Source organism: Boleophthalmus pectinirostris, unplaced genomic scaffold (assembly GCF_026225935.1).
Source record: "Boleophthalmus pectinirostris isolate CB_2022bp ecotype Guang Dong unplaced genomic scaffold, ASM2622593v1 HiC_scaffold_16, whole genome shotgun sequence".
NCBI classification, from domain to species: Eukaryota; Metazoa; Chordata; class Actinopteri; order Gobiiformes; family Gobiidae; genus Boleophthalmus; species Boleophthalmus pectinirostris.
The window spans coordinates 35,901,090-35,920,972 of record NW_026571095.1 but is presented as its reverse complement, the minus strand read 5'-3'; the positions used below and the strand labels follow the sequence as shown (position 1 = coordinate 35,920,972).

Below are 19,883 nucleotides of genomic sequence, written 5' to 3'. Positions count from 1 at the left end.
AGAACGAGAGGCAAAATACACCAAAATACACCAAAAACTACTACTACTACTACTACTACTACTACTACTACTACTACTACTGCAACTAGTACTACTACTGCAACTGTAACTAGTACTACTACTGCAACTAGTACTACTACTGCAACTGTGACTAGTACTACTACTGCAACTAGTACTACAACTACTACTACTACTACTACTACTGCAACTAGTACTACTACTGCAACTAGTACTACTACTGCTACTAGTACTACTACTGCAACTGTAACTAGTACTACTACTGCAACTAGTACTACTACTGCAACTGTCACTAGTACTACTACTGCAACTAGTACTACTACAACTACTACTACTGCACTGCAACTACTAGTACTACTACTGCAACTGCAACTAACTGCTACTACTAGCAACTAGTACTACTAGTACTACTACTGCAACTACTAACTAGTACTACTACTGCAACTAGTACTACTACTGCAACTGCAACTACTAGCACTAGTACTACTACTGCAACTACTACTGCAACTGTACAACTAGTACTACTACTAGCAACTGCAACTAGTACTACTACTGCAACTGCAACTGCAACTAGTGCACTACTACTAACTAACTGCAACTACTAACTGCAACTAGTACTACTACTGCAACTGCAACTACTAAACTAGTACTACTACTGCAACTGCAACTAGTACTACTACTGCAACTGCACTACTAGTACTACTGCAACTACTACTACTGCAACTAGTACTACTACTACTGCAACTAGTACAACTAGTACTACTAACTGCTAACTAGCAACTGCAACTGTACTACTACTGCAAACTAGTACTACTAGTACTACTACTGCAACTGCAACTAGTACTACTACTACTAGTACTACTACTGCAACTACTACTACTAGTACTACTAACTGCAACTGCAACTAGTACTAACTAGTACTACTACTGCAACTACAACTAGTACTACTACTGCAACTGCAACTAGCTAACTAGTAACTACTACTGCACTACTGTACTACTACTAACTGTACAACTAGTACTACTACTGCAACTGCAACTAGTACTACTACTGCAACTAGTACTAACTAGTACTACTACTGCAACTGCAACTAACTAACTGTAGTACTAACTACTGCAACTGCAACTAGTACTACTACTACTGCAACTAGCAACTGCAACTACTAGTACTACTACTGCAACTAACTACTACTACTAGTACTACTTACTGCAACTAGTACTAACTACTGTACTACTACTGCAACTAGCAACTAGTACTACTACTGCAACTACAACTAACTACTAGCAACTACTACTACTACTGCAACTACTGCAACTAGTACTAACTACTGCAACTACAACTAGTACTACTACTGCAACTGCAACTAGTACTACTGCAACTACAACTAGTACTACTACTGCAACTGCAACTAGTACTACTACTGCAACTAGTACTACTACTGCAACTGCAACTAGTACTACTACTGCAACTACAACTAGTACTACTACTGCAACTAGTACTACTACTGCAACTGCAACTAGTACTACTACTGCAACTACAACTAGTACTACTACTACTCTACTGCAACTACAACTAGTACTACTACTGCTACTGCAACTAGTACTACTACTCCAACTGCAACAACTAGTACTAACTAGTACTACTACTGCAACTACAACTAGTACTACTACTGCAACTGCAACTAGTACTACTACTGCAACTAGTACTAACTAACTGTACTACAACTAGTACTACTACTGCAACTACTGCAACTAGTACTACTACTGCAACTGCAACTAGTACTACTACTGCAACTACAACTAGTACTACTACTGCAACTGCAACTAGTACTACTACTGCAACTAGCAACTAGTACTAACTACTGTGCAACTAGTACACTAGTACTACTACTGCAACTGCAACTAGTACTAACTACTGCAACTGCAACTAGTACTACTACTGCAACTACAACTAGTACTACTACTACTGCAACTACTGCAACTAGTACTACTACTGCTACTACTACTGCAACTAGTACTACTACTGCTACTGCTACTAGTACTACTACTACTACTACTACTGCAACTAGTACAACTAGTACTACTACTGCAACTGCAACTAGTACTACTACTGCAACTGACACAACTAGTACTACTACTGCAACTGCAACTAGTACTACTACTGCAACTACAACTAGTACTACTACTGCAACTGCAACTAGTACTGCAACTGCAACTAGTACTACTACTAGCAACTACAACTAGTACTACTACTGCTAGCTACTGCAACTACTACTGCACTACAACTAGTACTACTACTGCAACTGCAACTAGTACTAACTACTGCAACTACAACTAGTACTACTACTGCAACTGCAACTAGTACTACTGCAACTACTGCAACTACACTACTACTGCTACTGCAACTAGTACTACTACTGCTACTAACTAGTACTACTACTCCAACTGCAAATAGTACAACTAGTACTACTACTGCAACTACAACTAGTACTACTACTGCAACTACAACTAGTACTACTACTGCTACTGCAACTAGTAAAACTACTGCAACTACAACTAGTACTACTACTGCAACTGCAACTAGTACTACTACTGCAACTGCAACTAGTAGTACTACTGCAACTGCAACTAGTACTACTACTGCAACTGCAACTAGTACTACTACTGCAACTACAACTAGTACTACTACTGCAACTACTGCAACTGCACTACTAGTACTACTGCACAACTAGTACACTACTGCAACTGCAACTAGTACTACTACTGCTACTGCAACTAGTACTACTACTGCAACTGCAACTAGTACTACTACTGCTACTGCAACTAGTACTACTACTGCAACTGCAAATAGTACAACTAGTACTACTACTGCAACTGCAACTAGTACTACTACTGCAACTACAACTAGTACTACTACTGCTACTACAACTACTACTGCAACTACTACTACTACTGCAACTAGTAACTACTGCAACTGCAACTAGTACTACTACTGCAACTGCAACTAGTACTACTACTGCAACTGCAACTAGTACTACTACTGCAACTGCAACTAGTACTACTACTGCAACTACAACTAGTACTACTACTGCTACTGCAACTAGTACTACTACTGCAACTGCAACTAGGACTACTACTGCAACTGCAGACAGTACTTTAACTTCTACAAGACTAAACCAGGTCAGAAACAGGACTAAAAAAGGTCTAAACAAAGACTAAACCAGTACTATACCAGTACTAAACCAGGACTGAATAAAACAGGATCATACCAGGTCTAAACAAGGACTTAAGCAGAACTAAACCAGGAATGAACCAGAATCAAACAGGACTAAACCAGGTCAGAACCAGGACTAAACCAGGTCAGAACCAGGACTAAACCAGGTCAGAACCAGGACTAAACCAGGTCTAAACCAAGACTGAATAAAACACGATCAAATCAGGTCTAAACAAGGACTTAACCAGAACTAAACCAGGTCCGAACCAGAACCAGGAATGAACCGAGACTGAACCAGAATTAAACCAAGACTAAAACCAGGTCAGAACCAGGTCAAAACCAGGACTAAACCAGGACTAAACCAAGATTTAATGAGGAGTAAAGTGGGATCAAACCAGGTCTAAACAAGGACTTAACCAGAACTAAACCAGGTCCGAACAAGAACCAGGAATGAACCAAGACTGAAAAAGAATTAAACCAAGACTAAACCAGGTCAAAACCAGGACTGAATAAAACAGGATAAACTAATACTAAAAAGTACTACTACTGCAACCATAAAAAGTACTTTTACTTCAACTACTACCTAAGAAACGGTGACCTGCAGAGTGACCCAAGACACAGACGAACAAAAGAGGAGCAAAACTAAAGTAGAGAGATGGTGGATTGTCAAAATATACTAAAAAGTTGTGTACTCAAGTGAATGTACACATAAAGTACCTCTACTACTACTACTACTGCAACCAGAAATAGTACTTTTACTACTACTATCTAAGAAATTGTGACCTGCAAGGAGCAAAACTAAAGTACAAATATACAAAAAAGGTGTGTACACAAGTGAATGTACACGCAAAGTACCTCTACTACTACTACTACTACTACTACTACTACTACTACTACTTACTACTACTACTGCTACCACAAATACTACTACTACTAATACCACCTAAGAAATAGTGACCTGTAGAGTGACCCAAGACGTAGACTGAACAAAAGAAGAGATAAACTGAAGTAGAGAGATGGCTGATCATCAAAATGTACTAAAAAGTTGTGTACTCAAGTGAATGTACATGTAAAGTACTTCTACTGCTACTACTACTACTACTCATAATTGATTTTGTGTTGAGCATTGCTCCTTTACAAACAATGCCAACACTAGAATCCTGAATAAAAAGATTTGTGATGATAAAAAGTCTCACAAACAGACAAAATGTTCTCTGTAAACTCGGGATGATTTCTTAGTCAGACAAATGTTTCCTTTTTGGTTCTTCCTGTGGATCAATCCTGCCCATCACCTTCACCTTTCACTATTTTTCAATTCCGTTGGGAAGAGAAACAGTTTGAACGGAGGTTTGAGTCACACACATCTGATTCACTTTTGCATTTATGGAGTTCGCAAACAAATTTCTCGAGTCGTTTTCCGCTGTTTGGATCCAACAACCACACAATTACAACGTCTGAATCCCAAAACTAAAATATGACAATATCAGAACCAGAAACAAAAGTGATATGGTTCAAAAAGATTTGAAAAGATCGACTTTGTCAATAGACACATCCCACTGGGAAAAACAAACATGGAGGTTTGATGCTCACTTTTTCAGAAGATCTTTCCCAGTATGAATTGCGCAATGACCGGAAGTCTGAAATTCGGGATGCACGTATTTAATGTGTGAGAAACTTGCGTCTATTGACAAAGTGGATCTTTTCAAGTCTTTTGAACCATATCACTTTTGTTTCTGGTTCTGATATTGTCATATTTTAGTTTTGGGATTCGGACATCGTTAATTGTGTGGTTGTTGGATCCTAACAGCGGAAAACGGGCTTCGGAAGTTTGCGAACATAGTGAAAAATAGTGAAAGGTGAAGGTGATGGGCAGGACTGATCCACAGGAAGAACCAAAAAGGAAACATTTGTCTAAGAAATCATCCTGAGTTTACAGAGAACATTTTGTATGTGGAGCGACGACAAAACAAAATCCCGTTTGTTAATGGAGAGGAGCAGAAGACAAACAGACTGAGCTGCACTTTCTTGTTCTTGTGGTTTTACAGAAACATCACGTCTTGGTCTCTTTGCAGTGGAAGGTGTTTCTTGGTGAACAGTTGGTGCTTTTCACTTTGGTCTTGACTTTTTAAATTCGTAACTGAGGTTTTTTTTTTGTCGCCGCTCCACATACAAAATGTTCTCTGTAAACTCAGGATGATTTCTTAGACAAATGTTTCCTTTTTGGTTCTTCCTTGTGGATCAATCCTGCCCATCGCCTTCACCTTTCACTATTTTTCAATTCCGTTGGGAAGAGAAACAGTTTCCCTTTTGCGTTTGCGGAGTTCGCAAACTTCCGAAGTCCATTTCTCGTGCCGTTTTCCACTGTTAGGATCCAACAACCACACAATTAACGATGTCCAAATCCCAAAACTAAAATATGACAATATCAGAACCAGAAACAAAAGTGATATGGTTCAAAAGACTTGAAAAGATCGACTTTGTCAATAGACACATCCCACTGGGAAAACAAACACTTTTTCTGAGGATCCTTCTCCGTAAGTCAGTTCTTTGTGGTCAAAAAAACAAAACAAAAAAAAACAAAGCTGAGATTAAACTAACTTGAGTCACGGAGCTTCAGACAGATCAGCGTCTCCGGTTTGCATCACCCGGGGAATGTTAATGACATCAGCTGCGAAGAAGTATCTACTGGGAGAAGTTAAAAAAAAAAAAAAAAAAAAAAAAAAAAATCTTCTTCTCCGTATTATCTTTTGTGTTTTCTGTCCCGCTCCTGAAGTGAAGTATTCTGGGATGTCCCGAGTGAAGCCAAGTGCAGTGTGTGGACAGCTTTGTGACCCCTGCGTCGCGGTGCATTCTCCGCTCCACTCTCCAGCGATCAAAGAGGAAGTGTCCGCTCTGAAAGCCCTGATCCGCGGGGGTGTCCGGGGGGGGGGCTACAGCGGCACGGATTTTCCCAACAATGTAGATTTATTCCCTGAGCGTCCATTGTCTCCTTTGGTGTTGCTTCCGGGGCAAGCTCCCAAACACAAAACTCGCAGAGCAATCCGCCATCTGCCTCCTCCTCCTCTTCGTCCTCCTCGTCCTCCTCCTCCTCCTCGCCGGGGAACACGAGCTGATTAATATTCGTTTGGTAATTACCGAGCAATTACCAAAAACACAACCAGGACGCAGGCTGTGGTGACGCCGTTCAAAGGGCCCGAGCGACGACGTTTTTCTCGATTTTATAAAGGAGTTTTCTCGTCGCAAACAAACCCGGAGTTGTGTTTTTGTTTTGTTTTGTTTTGTTTCATTCACACCGGGTTTAAGAGCGAAAAACAAAAAAATGCGGGGAAAAAAAACAGATTTCGATTCGATTTCAAATCCGTGTGTCGTTCGGTCATTTGTTTTTCAAAATAAAACCAAAAATAAGAAAAAGAAAAAAAAACAAAAAAACACAATTATTATTATATAACTATTATTTGTCCAAAACCAAAATGAAAAAACTGATAATGATTCGTTTTTTCAGTTTTTGATTTTGTGTTTAAATGAAAAATTTAAAAAACAGATAACAGACTGAACCAGGACTGAACCAGGTCCAGGACCAGACTGTAATTGAGAGCAGGACTGAGACTAGGACCAGACCAGGACCAGACCGTGTCCAGGCCAGGACTAGACCAGGACTGAGGCCAGGACCAGACCAGGACCAGACTGTAATTGAGAGCAGGACTGAGACTAGGACCAGATCATGACCAGACTGTGATTGAGACCGGAACCAGACTGGGACCAGACCCGGATTGAGACCGGGACCAGACCCGGACTGAGACCGGGACCAGACCTGGACCAGACCGTGATTGAGACCGGGACCAGGCCGCCACTGAGATCAGGACTGAGACTGGGACCAGATCAGAACTGAAAATGGTTTAGTCCTGTTTCAGTCCTGTTTCAGTGCTGGTTCAGTCCTGGTTTAGTCCTGGTTCAGTCCTGGTTTAGTCCTGGTTCAGTCCTGGTTTCCTGTTTCAGTCGTTTCAGTGCTGGTTTAGTCCTGGTTCAGTCCTGGTTTAGTCGTGGTTTAGTCCTGGTTCAGTCCATTATCCGTTTTTTCCATTTTTCATTTAAAAACACAAAATCGAAAACTGAAAAAACGAATCATTACCTGTTATTTTGGTTTTGGAGACGAAATCGTTGTTTTTTCTTCGTTTTCTAATTTTGGGTTTTATATTGGAAAACAAATGAACAAATGACACACGGATTTATTTCCAATATTTAATTTAAAGTTTATTTCAAATAACACCAATCAAAAAACAGTCTCTGTGCCGATTTGAATTTAGATATTTTATTCTCTCTGATTTATTTGCCGTGGAAGTTCTGCTGCTGGAAGGATTCACCTGAAAAAAATCGTTGCAGTTTTGTGCACAAACATGTCGTCGTCTTTTATAGTGACGCATTTACTTTCGCGTCGTCATTGTTGATCCATGACGAGAAACAGGAAGCAGCGATGAACTTTCATTTGTTCAGGTGACACTGAGTTCACACACGACGCTGAGCAGCAGTAGCCTGATTCATGAGTCGGTTTCACTTCGTGGAAACCGTGTGACCTCGCAGCATTAGGATTCGTTCTCTCAACGGTAGGTGAGTACGTTTTTAAATTTAACCAATCGCTGCTGTTTGGTCATGATGTATGTAATGCACCAAATCCCGTAGGACGAAGGACAATAACGTCTTTCCCCTTGATAAAATTCACCAAACATTGTCTTTGTTCCGGCTTTAAACCCTCAATCTAGGGAATCGTTGCCAACACAGAATGTTTGACTCTTCGCTGATTGGCTGGTGTCCGAACTCGCACTTCCAGGGTTTTCGCGAAGTTAGTTGTAAAGCTTTGTAATGATTTTCAATTATGGGATATTTTTTCTACGTATCCTGTGTTATTTTTTTCTCTTATGAGGTGGATTACCAGAAAACTCCATCCATCTGTTCCTGGTCCGGCCCTTTCATCAAATTTTAGAACCGTTTGTTGCCCACGAGTCAAAAAGTTTGCCCACCCCTGGTCTAGTGTGTTCTGATCCCTGACCTAGTCTCTGGAGAGAAATGAAATTGAGCGGAGACACTAGGGGGCGCCAGACTGACTAGAGCAGCAGAACTTCTGGGGCAAATAAACCAGAGAGAATAAAATATAAATAAAATAAATATGGAAAAGAGAGGGTGAAATGTTTTTTGTTTGACACTAAAACTGGAAAAAAAAAAATAATAATGAAATGACAAACTGTTTTCCCATTTGATTGTTTTTCAAATGCTACACGGACCTTTAACACACAAACTTTAGGCTGAGTTCTTCTCTCAGACTGAAAACTCGTCATGTGTGAACACAGAAAGTGCTCCACTGTGTTTTTAAACTCCACACACCTTCACGAGAATCATTTGGATCATTTCAGCCCTGGAACTGACAATATCTCCTGAGCTAAAATTAAAATGAGCTGTTAACTTGAGAACTACTTCTTTATGACATCACAAGGTGGAACAGAGCAGTTTAGAGCTTTGGAGATGTAGACAGACTAATAATAAAGAGTTACTGAATGAAACAAAACACAACTCCAGGTGTGTTTTTGTGGAGGGAACAACATTAGAACATGATTTAAAGCTCACAAGAGTCAGTTTCTGGATTTCAGATCACATCACAGATCACACTGTTCTATAGTTAAATATTAATGAATACAGATGAGGACAGCTAAAATTTAAATTGTTAAAATCCAAAAATTATGCTGTAATATAGTTAAGTCAATAACTGAAAATACCAGATTCAACATTTGTGAATTTACCTTTTGAATATTTCATGGTAAAGTACAACGTGATCGACCGTGATGATGCCAGAGTTTCTCAGTGCAGTATTTGCATGTGTGTATTTATATATTTTAAGGATGTCAAATCAAATTTACATTTATATATTTTCTAATCCCTCATTTGTTCATTTGTTTTTGGCAACCCCAAAATGTGTTACATTCTACAAACTGTTAGAAGGTTCATATCTGTTCAATCATAAAATAACCAAAGGCATTTTTCTCTTTAATCACACAGGAACAAAACTCATTATCAGGGTAAAGATCATATAAAATAGGCACTAAAAGTCCAAAAATGATGATTGTCAGTGTTGGTTAGCGACGATGAATCGAATGGTTTATAAAGTGAAAGTAAGAATAGAGGCTTTGCACCGTCACGTGACCCCTATAGCAACGGTACCTACGCCGCCATGACACCGGGCAACACTATGTCATTGACTTCAGCAGCATCAGAGAAACATGGGCAGGTTTTGTTGTGTATTTGGTTGTTCTAGACCAGGGGTGCTCAATACGTCGATCTCGATCTACCAGTCGATCACCAAGGTCGTGTGGGTAGATCGTCGTGTCTCGTCTCAGACTCACGTTTGGACTCGGTCTTGTCTCTCACTCGAGGTCTGACACTCAACAAGTGTGATCATATTTCATTACGGCTGCTGCTGTTGGTGATAAACTTGTAGCGGGTGCAGGAGCGTGTGGGCGTCTCAGTGCAGCCTGTGCGCTCATTTGAAACCCGCAGAGACTCTACGGCGCATCACAAACACACACGCTCCCTATGCACGGCTCGTCTGCGACAGCGTGTGCCCTCGTGTACCAGCTGCATCACAGGGCAGGTTCAACTTCCTAAACATCCTACCTGTCCATCTGCCTCACGTCAGCACGCCGCCCCTCGCCTTTTCACGCTCTCGCTCCTTCCTGCGTACAGCGAACACAAGCCCCTCCCACAGTGCGGCTGATTAGAAGAGCAAGACCAAACGTGAAGGTCTACAGCATAGAGCAGATCTACAGAACAGACCTACTGCCACATTTGGCTGAAGTTTGTCTAACAAAAGTGCACAAATGTATCTGTGTTTGTCACGATGTGCGTTTGGTTTGGTAAAGGTGCAGAGGCTTTTAAATATCACTGCAAAACCAGAAAAGAATGCAACTCCAGTTTGGAACTTTAAAAAACAGGTTTAAAAATCTTCCTTCACTTTTTTCACAGTTTTGTGTAAAGTGCCAGAGGAAGTTCTCTTAAAGAAGAGGTTCTCAAACTGTGGGTGAGGGTCAAAAAAAGGGGCACAGAGTGTTTCAGTGCAGTTTGTTTGGCTTTGTATTAGGTAGATCATTTTGACTTGGTCATTTTGTAAGTAGCTCACATGATGAAAAAGTGTGAACACCTCTGGTCTAGACGCTCTGAAAGGGATAAAACAATTTGTTTCTTCACTGTTCCTCTGGAAATGACTCATCAGGATCAAACAAGGGAATTATCAAAAAAAGACGGGAATTATGTCTAGAGAACATAAACCGCGAAGAGATTTCCAATGGTCCCATCAAGACACTCTCACGTCACTTTCATCAAGGTATTTGCTATTTAAATTGTTTCATAGTTTATTTAATGAGAAAAGCACATTTACTGAACTAAAATGTAAAAAGAAAACATTTGCAGTGTGAGTGGCAGTAGAAACTGTATCTTCCAACGCACATATAAACATGTCACTCGTCGTAGGACCCATGTTTTCTTTATTGTATTGTTTATCCACAACTATGTCGAGGTTCGTCTCACAGACTCTTCGACTCATGCGTCATATTGATCACAGGAGCCCAGTGTGGGTTCGTTGAATCGTAAACTAGTGCGGGTTTTCCTGGATAAATTAATGAAAATTTAGTTCAGTAAATATGCTTCTTTCATTAAATAAGCTATGAAATAATTTAAATAGCAAATACCTTGATGAAACTTCAGGTGTCTTGATGGTACCATAGGAAATCTCTTCGTGGTTTATGTTCTCTAGCTATAATCTGCGTCTTTTTTTCGATAATTCCCTTGTTTGATCCTGATGAGTCATTTCCAGAGGAACAGTGAAGAAACGAATCATTTTATCCCTTTCAGAGCGTCTAGAACAAGCAAATACACAACAAAACCTGCCCATGTTTCTCCGATGCTGCTGAAGTCAATGACATAGTGTTCCCGGTGTCATGGCAGCGCAGGTACCGTTGCTACAGGGGTCACGTGACGGTGCAAAGCCTCTATAGAAAGTGAAACTCCAGTATATTATTACAACTTATTATTGATCCATTTTCAGTCACACTGACTTGTAATGGTCCTTGTGAGAACTTAACACAGTTTCACATTTCATATCACATATTTTTATGGTCATGAGCTCTGGGTAGTGACCGAAAGGACGAGATCGCGGATACAAGCGCTCAAAATGAGTTTCCTCCGCAGGGTGGCTGGGCGCTCCCTTAGAGATAGGGTGAGGAGCTCAGTCACACGGGAGGAGCTCGGAGTAGAGCCGCTGCTCCTCCACGTTGAGAGGAGCCAGTTGAGGTGGCTCGGGCATCTGTTCCGGATGCCTCCTGGGCGCCTCCCTCGGGAGGTGTTCCGGGCATGTCCCGCCGGGAGGAGGCCCCGGGGAAGACCCAGGACACGCTGGAGGGACTATGTCTCTCGGCTGGCCTGGGAACGCCTCGGGGTCCCCCCGGAGAAGCTGGAGGACGTGTCTGGGGTGAAGGAAGTCTGGGAGTCCCTGCTTAGGCTGCTCCCCCCGCGACCCGGCCCCGGATAAGCGGACGAAAATGAATGGATGGATGGATATTTTTTTGTTTCGGGGGGACTTTTTTAAAAGAGTGTTGAAAATGGAGTTTGGTTTCTTCAATTATATCAAAAAGTTCATCCAATCGTGATGCAGGACTTTGATTTTGGAAAAAAAAGTTCAAAAAGTTATAACCCTAGTGCTCGTATAGGCAAGTTTCATTGTTGTTGTTGACAAAAGCGCGCGTTGCATGCTGGGAATTATTTTGGTCGGCGGCAAGAAACACTAATTCGACATGATGGACGGAGCGAGAAAGCACGTAAAGAGTATTGATCCTGGTTATTTATCCACTCTAACGGCAGAGGACCCAAGACCATTTGACCAGAAATTAGTCATAAGCATCGACGGACGACAAATCACCCTTTTCAACCCCGACAAAAGGTGGACAAAACCAAATTTCTGGTCAGAATCTCCAACTACCTGGACAAATATTCACTTCGGCGATATCCACAATGACTTGGTGGAAACTCCTGGGCCATTCACAGCAGAAAAGATGAAAACCTCCAAGAGTCTCGATGTGTTGTTGAACTTGTTGAGTCCACGGTTTGTTAGGATCTTCTACGTTTGCTCTGTGAATGTTTGAAAGTCGTTTAATTCACCGTTAGTGGTTCTTTTCACTCAGAATACGAAAAAGACATTTTCCTTCTTCTGTGCTTCTATTTGTGCATCTGATAATGCAGCAGGAATTTACCATTATCAGGGATAAATACGCGAGGTTACGCACTGTGTTTGACGCTACTGTGTTTCTTGCCTCCGACCAAAATATTTCCCAGCAGCAACGCAGGCTTTTAATAACAATGACGTCAGCTGAAACTCGCCGATATGCACCTGCAGTGTTGGGGAGTAACAGATTACATGTACTGGAGTAATCAGAGTACAAATTATGAGTAACTGTATTCAGTTACAGTTACTGTTTCAGTGAGTGGTAATTGGATTACAGTTACTTGGTTGAAATAAATGGATTACACGGCAGTATTTTCCTGTTTTCACATTTTGGACTAAGACCAGGACTAAACTAGGACTAAACCAGGACTAAAAAATGTGACACCTAACAGCAGAGTGAACATAATTTACGGCAGCAATGATCTCATGTAGAAATCATTTCTCTATCCATAATATTTTTTTATATGCTTAAGTAAAGACTGGGCTTTTTATTGTGTTTTAGCAGACAAAACAAAAACATCTTATGTTAAGATTTCCTGGTCTTTGCTTCTCTACAGCAAACAGTTGCTTATTCATGGAGACCTGGGCTCAACAGAAAATTTGAAGAAAACAAACATGAATTTTCAGGATGTGGCTGGTACATTCATGTAGTTTTAAAAAGCACAACAATATCAAGTAATCCAAAGTATTCAGATTACGTTACTCACTTTAAGTAACTTCATGGATTCCATTACAAACTACATTTTGGGGTGTGTAATCTGTAATCTGTAGGGGAATACATTTTAAAAGTAAACTTCCCAACACTGTGCACCTGTGATCTTTTTCTCAGACTCTCTCATACGTTTTAGTCAGAAAACGTCTGTTGAGACATTTGTAATATCACACAGTTTTATTGTTCATAAAGAGGATGGAGAGTTCAGTGTGTCACAGTCTGTCGGGGGCAGTGTGGGAGGAGCTGCTGTCGCTGATACTGTAGCTCCCCTACCAGGGCTGTGCAAAAAGATCAAAATATCGACATATCGTATCGTTTAATGTGATGATACAGTATCAATATCGTGGGCGTGTCGATATATCACCAAGATTATTTCTTAGTATATTTTACCACATTATTTTGTCACAGAGCGACAGTTTTGTTGTTTGTTTGGGGGAAGGAAACTTGTTTATGCGACACATTTGACATTTTCACTGTTTTGAGGATTTAAATGTTTGTATTTCATATGAACTTTGCACAAGACGTGGTTTAACAAAGACTTTTAGTGTCACAGACATGATTTAGCCTTTATTTTTTATTGAACTGTATTGAAGTGATTTGAAATATATCGTATCGAATCAAAACCTCACTGTATCGAGATATGTATCGTATCGGTAACGTCTGAATGATACCAGCCCGATCCCCTAACACTCTACACTAAGAGTCGACTGGTTTATTATAAAATATAAAACAGCCTGAAAAACTCTGTTCTAAACCAGGACTAAACCAGGACTCAACCAGAACTAAACCAGGACTAAACCCTGATGTACAAGCATCTCTCCTGTTAAGGTTAATGCAAAAATTGTGTGCTGTCCCTGTCTCAATAAATGAATAAATAAATAAATAAACCAGGACTAAACTAGGACTAAAGGAGGACTAAACCAAGACTGAACCAGGTTTAAAGAAGAACTAAACCAGGACTAAATCAGAACTAAACCAGGACTGAACCAGGACTGAACCAGGACTAAACCAGGACTAAACCAAGACTGAAACAGGACTGAATCAAGACTGAATCAGGACTAAACCAGGACTAAACTAGGACTAAAGCAGGACTAAACCAAGACTGAACCAGGTTTAAAGAAGAACTAAACCAGAACTAAACCAGGACTAAACTAGGACTAAAGCAGGACTAAACCAAGACTGAACCAGGTTTAAAGAAGAACTAAACCAGAATTAAACCAGGACTAAACTAGGACTAAAGCAGGACTAAACCAAGACTGAACCAGGTTTAAAGAAGAACTAAACCAGAATTAAACCAGGACTAAACCAGGACTGAACCAGAACTGAACCAGGACTGAACCAGGACTGAACCAGGACTAAACCAGAACTGAACCAGAACTGAACCAGGACTAAACCAGGACTAAACCAGGACTAAACCAAAACTAAACCAGGACTGAATCAAGACTGAATCGGGACTAAACCAGGACTAAAGTGAACGGTGATTCTGAACACATTTACATTTCTATATCTGAATTAAAAACACAAACATTAAACGTCACTCTCGTCTCTTTCTGTCGACTCGCCGTGATTACGTAACAACAACAAAAAAAACAATTTTCGGTCGGAGACGCCGCGCGCTGTCAGGAGGCAGCACCGGCCGGTAAAAAAAAAAAAAAAAAAAAAAAAAGGTCGTACCGAAGCCCCGCCCACTTCATTAAATCTAATTAATAACCGATAATGGCGTGAATGTGACGGAGTGACAGCGGCGGATACTCAGGACAAAGAGGGAGGAGGCTCGCCCGAATCAGGCCCGAATTAAAGCGACGGCGACGCAGAGCAAGGGCCTGAATGGAGCTGTCAATCAAACCGGGGGGGTGGAGAATGAAGGGGGGGGGGGGGTGTAAAGAGGAGGAGGGGGGGATGAGGGGGGGTAAAGGAGGGAGGGGGGGGGGGGGGGGGGGCCTTTCACTCAGAGCTTTTGTCCGGAAGAAGACACCGGATCAGGACAGGGCCACAGACAATAATGCTCATCATCATTTTACTATTTTATATTTAAATATATATTTTTTAAGCAAAACATTCAGAAAAAAAACAAAAAAAAAAAACTACATTAATAAAAAAAAAAATGTGTATGTGCATGTGTGTGTTTTTTATTTTTATTTTTTGTGTGTGTGTTTTAAAACCTCATTATTATTATTATTATTATTATTATTATTATTATTATTATTATTATTATTATTATTATTATTATATTTTATTTTTATTTTTTATTTTTTCATGTATTTATTTTTTATTTTTTACTAACAATATTTTTTACTTTTTTTTTTTTTACTGAAATGACAAATAAATTCTGATTCAGATTCAGGTTATATTTTTCTTAATTTTGAAATAAAAACTAAGAACAATAATGAAAAATTAAAAGTGGGAAATTATTATATTATATATATTATTATAAATAAATAAATAAAATAAAATGATATATATGTTAAAAAAACAAACAAAAACAAACCATATTTAGACCAAGACTAAACCAGGACTAAACCAAGACTAAACCAGGTCTAATCTAGGACTGGACCAGGACTAAACTGAACGGTGATATAGAAAACAGTAAAATTTAGATATTTGAATTAAAACGTCACATATTCAGTGATTTCGTTCTATCGAGTTGTCGTGATTATGTAACAACAAAACCAATTTCAGTACAAGAAAGAAAAAAAAAAACACACACACCTGCATTAATAGAAAAAAATAAATGTGTGTGTGTGTTTTAAAACCTCCTTAAATGCAAAACAACAACAACTGTACAAAATCAAATCTTAAATATCTCATAATCTCAAAAAAACGAAATGACAAAGTGTTTATCTCGCAGGTAAATCTATAATTTGAACTGAACCAGAAACAAGTACAAAAAAATACATAAATATGGTTGTGATTAAAAGGTATTTAGACAAGTGCCTGTGTAAAACCTTTCAAAATAATGTTCAATAAAACAAGTCATTAATTAAAATTATTAAAATATTACAACGTTTTTTTATTAATAACAATTTTCCCTTTGTTCTGTGATGTTTTACTGTAAAACAAAACTGTATTACTAAACTCTACTGCACCTTTTTCTGACAATAATAAAAACCAGGTCTAAACCAGGACTAAATCAGGACTAAACCAAGATCAAACCAGGACTAAATTAGGACTAAATTTGGTCTAAACCAGGACTAAACCAAGACTAAATCAGGACTAAATTAGAACTAAACCAGGATTAAACCAACACTAAACCAAAAATAAACTATGACTAAACCAGGGTTAAACCAGGACTAAGTTTGGACTAAACCAGGACTAAGTCAAGACTAAACCAGGACTAACCTAGAACTAAACCAGGACTAAAGCAGGACTAAACCAAGACTAAACCAGGACAAAATTAGGACTAAACCAGGACTAAACCAGCACTAAACCAGGACTAAACCAAGACTAAACCAGGACTAAACCAGGACTAAATTAGGACTAAACCAGGACTAAATTAGGACTAAACCAGAACTAAACCAGGACCAATCCAAGACTAAACCAGAACTAAACCAAGACTAAACCAGGACTAAACTTGGACTGAGCTAGGACTAAACCAGGACTAAACCAAGACTAAATTAGGACTAAACCAGGACTAAATTAGGACTAAACCAGGACTAAACCAGCACTAAACCAGGACTAAACCAAGACTAAACCAGGACTAAACCAGGACTAAATTAGGACTAAACCAGGACTAAATTAGGACTAAACCAGAACTAAACCAGGACCAATCCAAGACTAAACCAGAACTAAACCAAGACTAAACCAGGACTAAACTTGGACTGAGCTAGGACTAAACCAGGACTAAACCAAGACTAAATTAGGACTAAACCAGGACTAAATTAGGACTAAACCAGGACTAAATTAGGACTAAACCAGAACTAAACCAGGACTAATCCAAGACTAAACCAGAACTAAACCAAGACTAAACCAGGACTAAACTTGGACTGAGCTAGGACTAAACCAGGACTAAACCAAGACTAATCCAGGACTAAACCAAGACTAAACCAGGACTAAATTAGGACTAAACCAGAACTAAACCAGGACTAATCCAAGACTAAACCAGAACTAAACCAAGACTAAACCAGGACTAAACTTGGACTGAGCTAGGACTAAACCAGGACTAATCCAAGACTAAACCAGGATTAAACCAGGATTAAATTAGGACTAAACCAAGACTAAACCAGGACTAAACCAGGTCTAAACCAGGACTAAATTAGGACTAAACCAAGACTAAAACAGGACTAAACCAGGACTAAACCAAGACTAAGCCAAAACTAAACCAGGATTAAACCAGGACAAAACCAAGACTAAACCAAGACTAAACTAGGTCTCAACCAGTACTAAACCAGGACTGAACCAGGACTCCAAAACCAAACCACATTCCTAAACTCTCCTGCTTCACCTTGTTTTTTCCCCCGATAATAAAACAACAACAATTAAATAAAAAAACCCAGGTCCTCAAAATGGCGTCCGCGCCGACTCTGAGGATTTGCTGAGTCGTCGTCTGCGTCGGCGTCGCCTGGAAACACCAAAGTATTCGCGTCGGAGAAACCGCGACGTCTCACGTGATGGAACCCGTCATCCTGTCACTGGGCTTTTTTTTTTTTTTTTTTATCGCCCGCTCATTCTCAATGCATGACTTCCCCCCGGTCGCTACGAGATCAGCGCCGCTCCTCCAAAAGTTCAATGTCTTTAAAGCTGCACTGCGGGGCTTTGTCAGGACGCGTACAGGTTTAGGGCGACTTTTGTGTCCTCTTTTTTTTGGGGGGGGGGGAAGTGTGACAGCGCAAGGGGGGGGCAAAGAGCAGCGACTTAAAACCGGCAAATCCAGCGCGGAGATGCGGCGTTGAGGACGACACCGCGAGACGAGCCAAAGGAGCGAGGTCAGGGGGGAAGAAAGGAAAGAGCGCGCGGGGCCAAGGGATCAAGGTTTGGGCTTCCTCTGGGACTAAACCAGGACTAAACCAGGATTGAAACAGGACTGAAACAGTTCTGAACAAGGACTAAACAAGGACTAAACCAGGACTAAACCAGGACTAAACCAGGACTGAAACAGGACTGAAACAGGTCTGAACAAGGACTAAACCAGGACTAAACCAGGACTAAACCAGGACTGAAACAGGTCTGAACAAGGACTAAACCGGGACTAAATCAGGACTAAACCAGGACTGAAACAGGTCTGAACAAGGACTAAACCAGGACTAAACCAGGACTGAAACAGGTCTGAACAAGGACTAAACCGGGACTAAATAAAGACTAAACCAGGACTGAAACAGGTCTAAAGCAGGTTTGAAGCAGGTCTAAACAAGGACTAAACCAGGACTAAACCAGGACTAAACCAGGACTAAACCAGGACTGAAACAGGTCTAAACAAGGACTAAACCAGGACTGAAACAGGTCTGAACAAGGACTAAACCAGGACTGAAACAGGTCTGAACAAGGACTAAACCATTACTAAACCAAGACTGAAACAGGTCTAAAGCAGGTCTAAAGCAGGTTTGAAGCAGGTCTAAACCAGGACTAAACCAAGACTGAAACAGGTCTAAAGCAGGTCTAAAGCAGGTTTGAAGCAGGTCTAAACCAGGACTAAACCAGGACTAAACCAGGACTGAAACAGGACTGAAACAGGTCTAAAGCAGGTCTAAAGAAGGTTTGAAGCAGGTCTAAAAAAGGACTAAACCAGGACTAAAACAGGTCTAAAGCAGGTCTGAACAAGGACTAAACCAGGACTGAAGCAGGACTGAAATAGGACTAAACCAGGACTAAAACAGGACTAAAACAGGACTGAACGAGAACAAAATCGGGGCTTAAACGAGGACTGAAACAGGACTAAAGCAGGACTAAAGCAGGTCTAAATTAGGACTAAAACAGGTCTGAAGCAGGTCTGAACTAGAACTAGAACAGGATTAAACCAGGACTAAGCCAAGACCAAATCAGGACTAAGCCAGGTCTAAAACCAGTACTAAATTAGAACTAAACCAAGACTAAACCAGAACTAAACTAGGACTACACCAAGACTAAGCCAAGACTAAACCAGGACTATGCCAGGTCTAAAACCAGAACTAAACCAGGACTGAAGCAGGTCTAAAGCAGGTCTGAACAAGGACTAAAAACAGGTCTGAAGCAAGTCTGAACTAGAACTAGAACAGGACTGAAATGGGAGTAAAACAGGACTAAACAAGGACCAAACCAAGACTAAACCAGTACTAAATTAGAACTAAACCAAGACTAAACCAAAAATAAACTAGGACTAAACCAGGACTAAACCAGGACTAAATTAGGACTAAACCAAGACTAAACCAAAAATAAACTAGGACTAAACCAGGAATAAACCAGGACTAAATTAGGACTAAACCAAGACTAAGCCAAGACTAAACCAGGACTAAGCCAGGTCTAAAACAAGGACTAAACCAGGACTAAAGCAGGTCTAAATCAGGACTAAAACAGAACTGAACCAAGACTAAACAAGGAATAAACCAGAACTAAACCAGAATTAAACCAGGGCTAAACAAGAACCAAACCAGGACTAATCCAAGACAAAACCAAAACTAAACCAGGATTAAAGCAGGACTAAAACAGAACTGAACAAGGTCAGAATGAAGACTGAAGCAGGACTAAAGCCAAACCAAACCAGGACTAAAC

The 19,883-nt window shown here is 40.2% G+C and overlaps 1 protein-coding gene across 1 annotated transcript in view; it reads right to left on the bottom strand.

Moving 5' to 3' along the window:
- cnpy1 (canopy FGF signaling regulator 1) overlaps nt 1-19,883 on the bottom strand; it is a 41,947-nt gene that overhangs the window by 14,776 nt on the left and 7,288 nt on the right. The window lies entirely within an intron of this gene.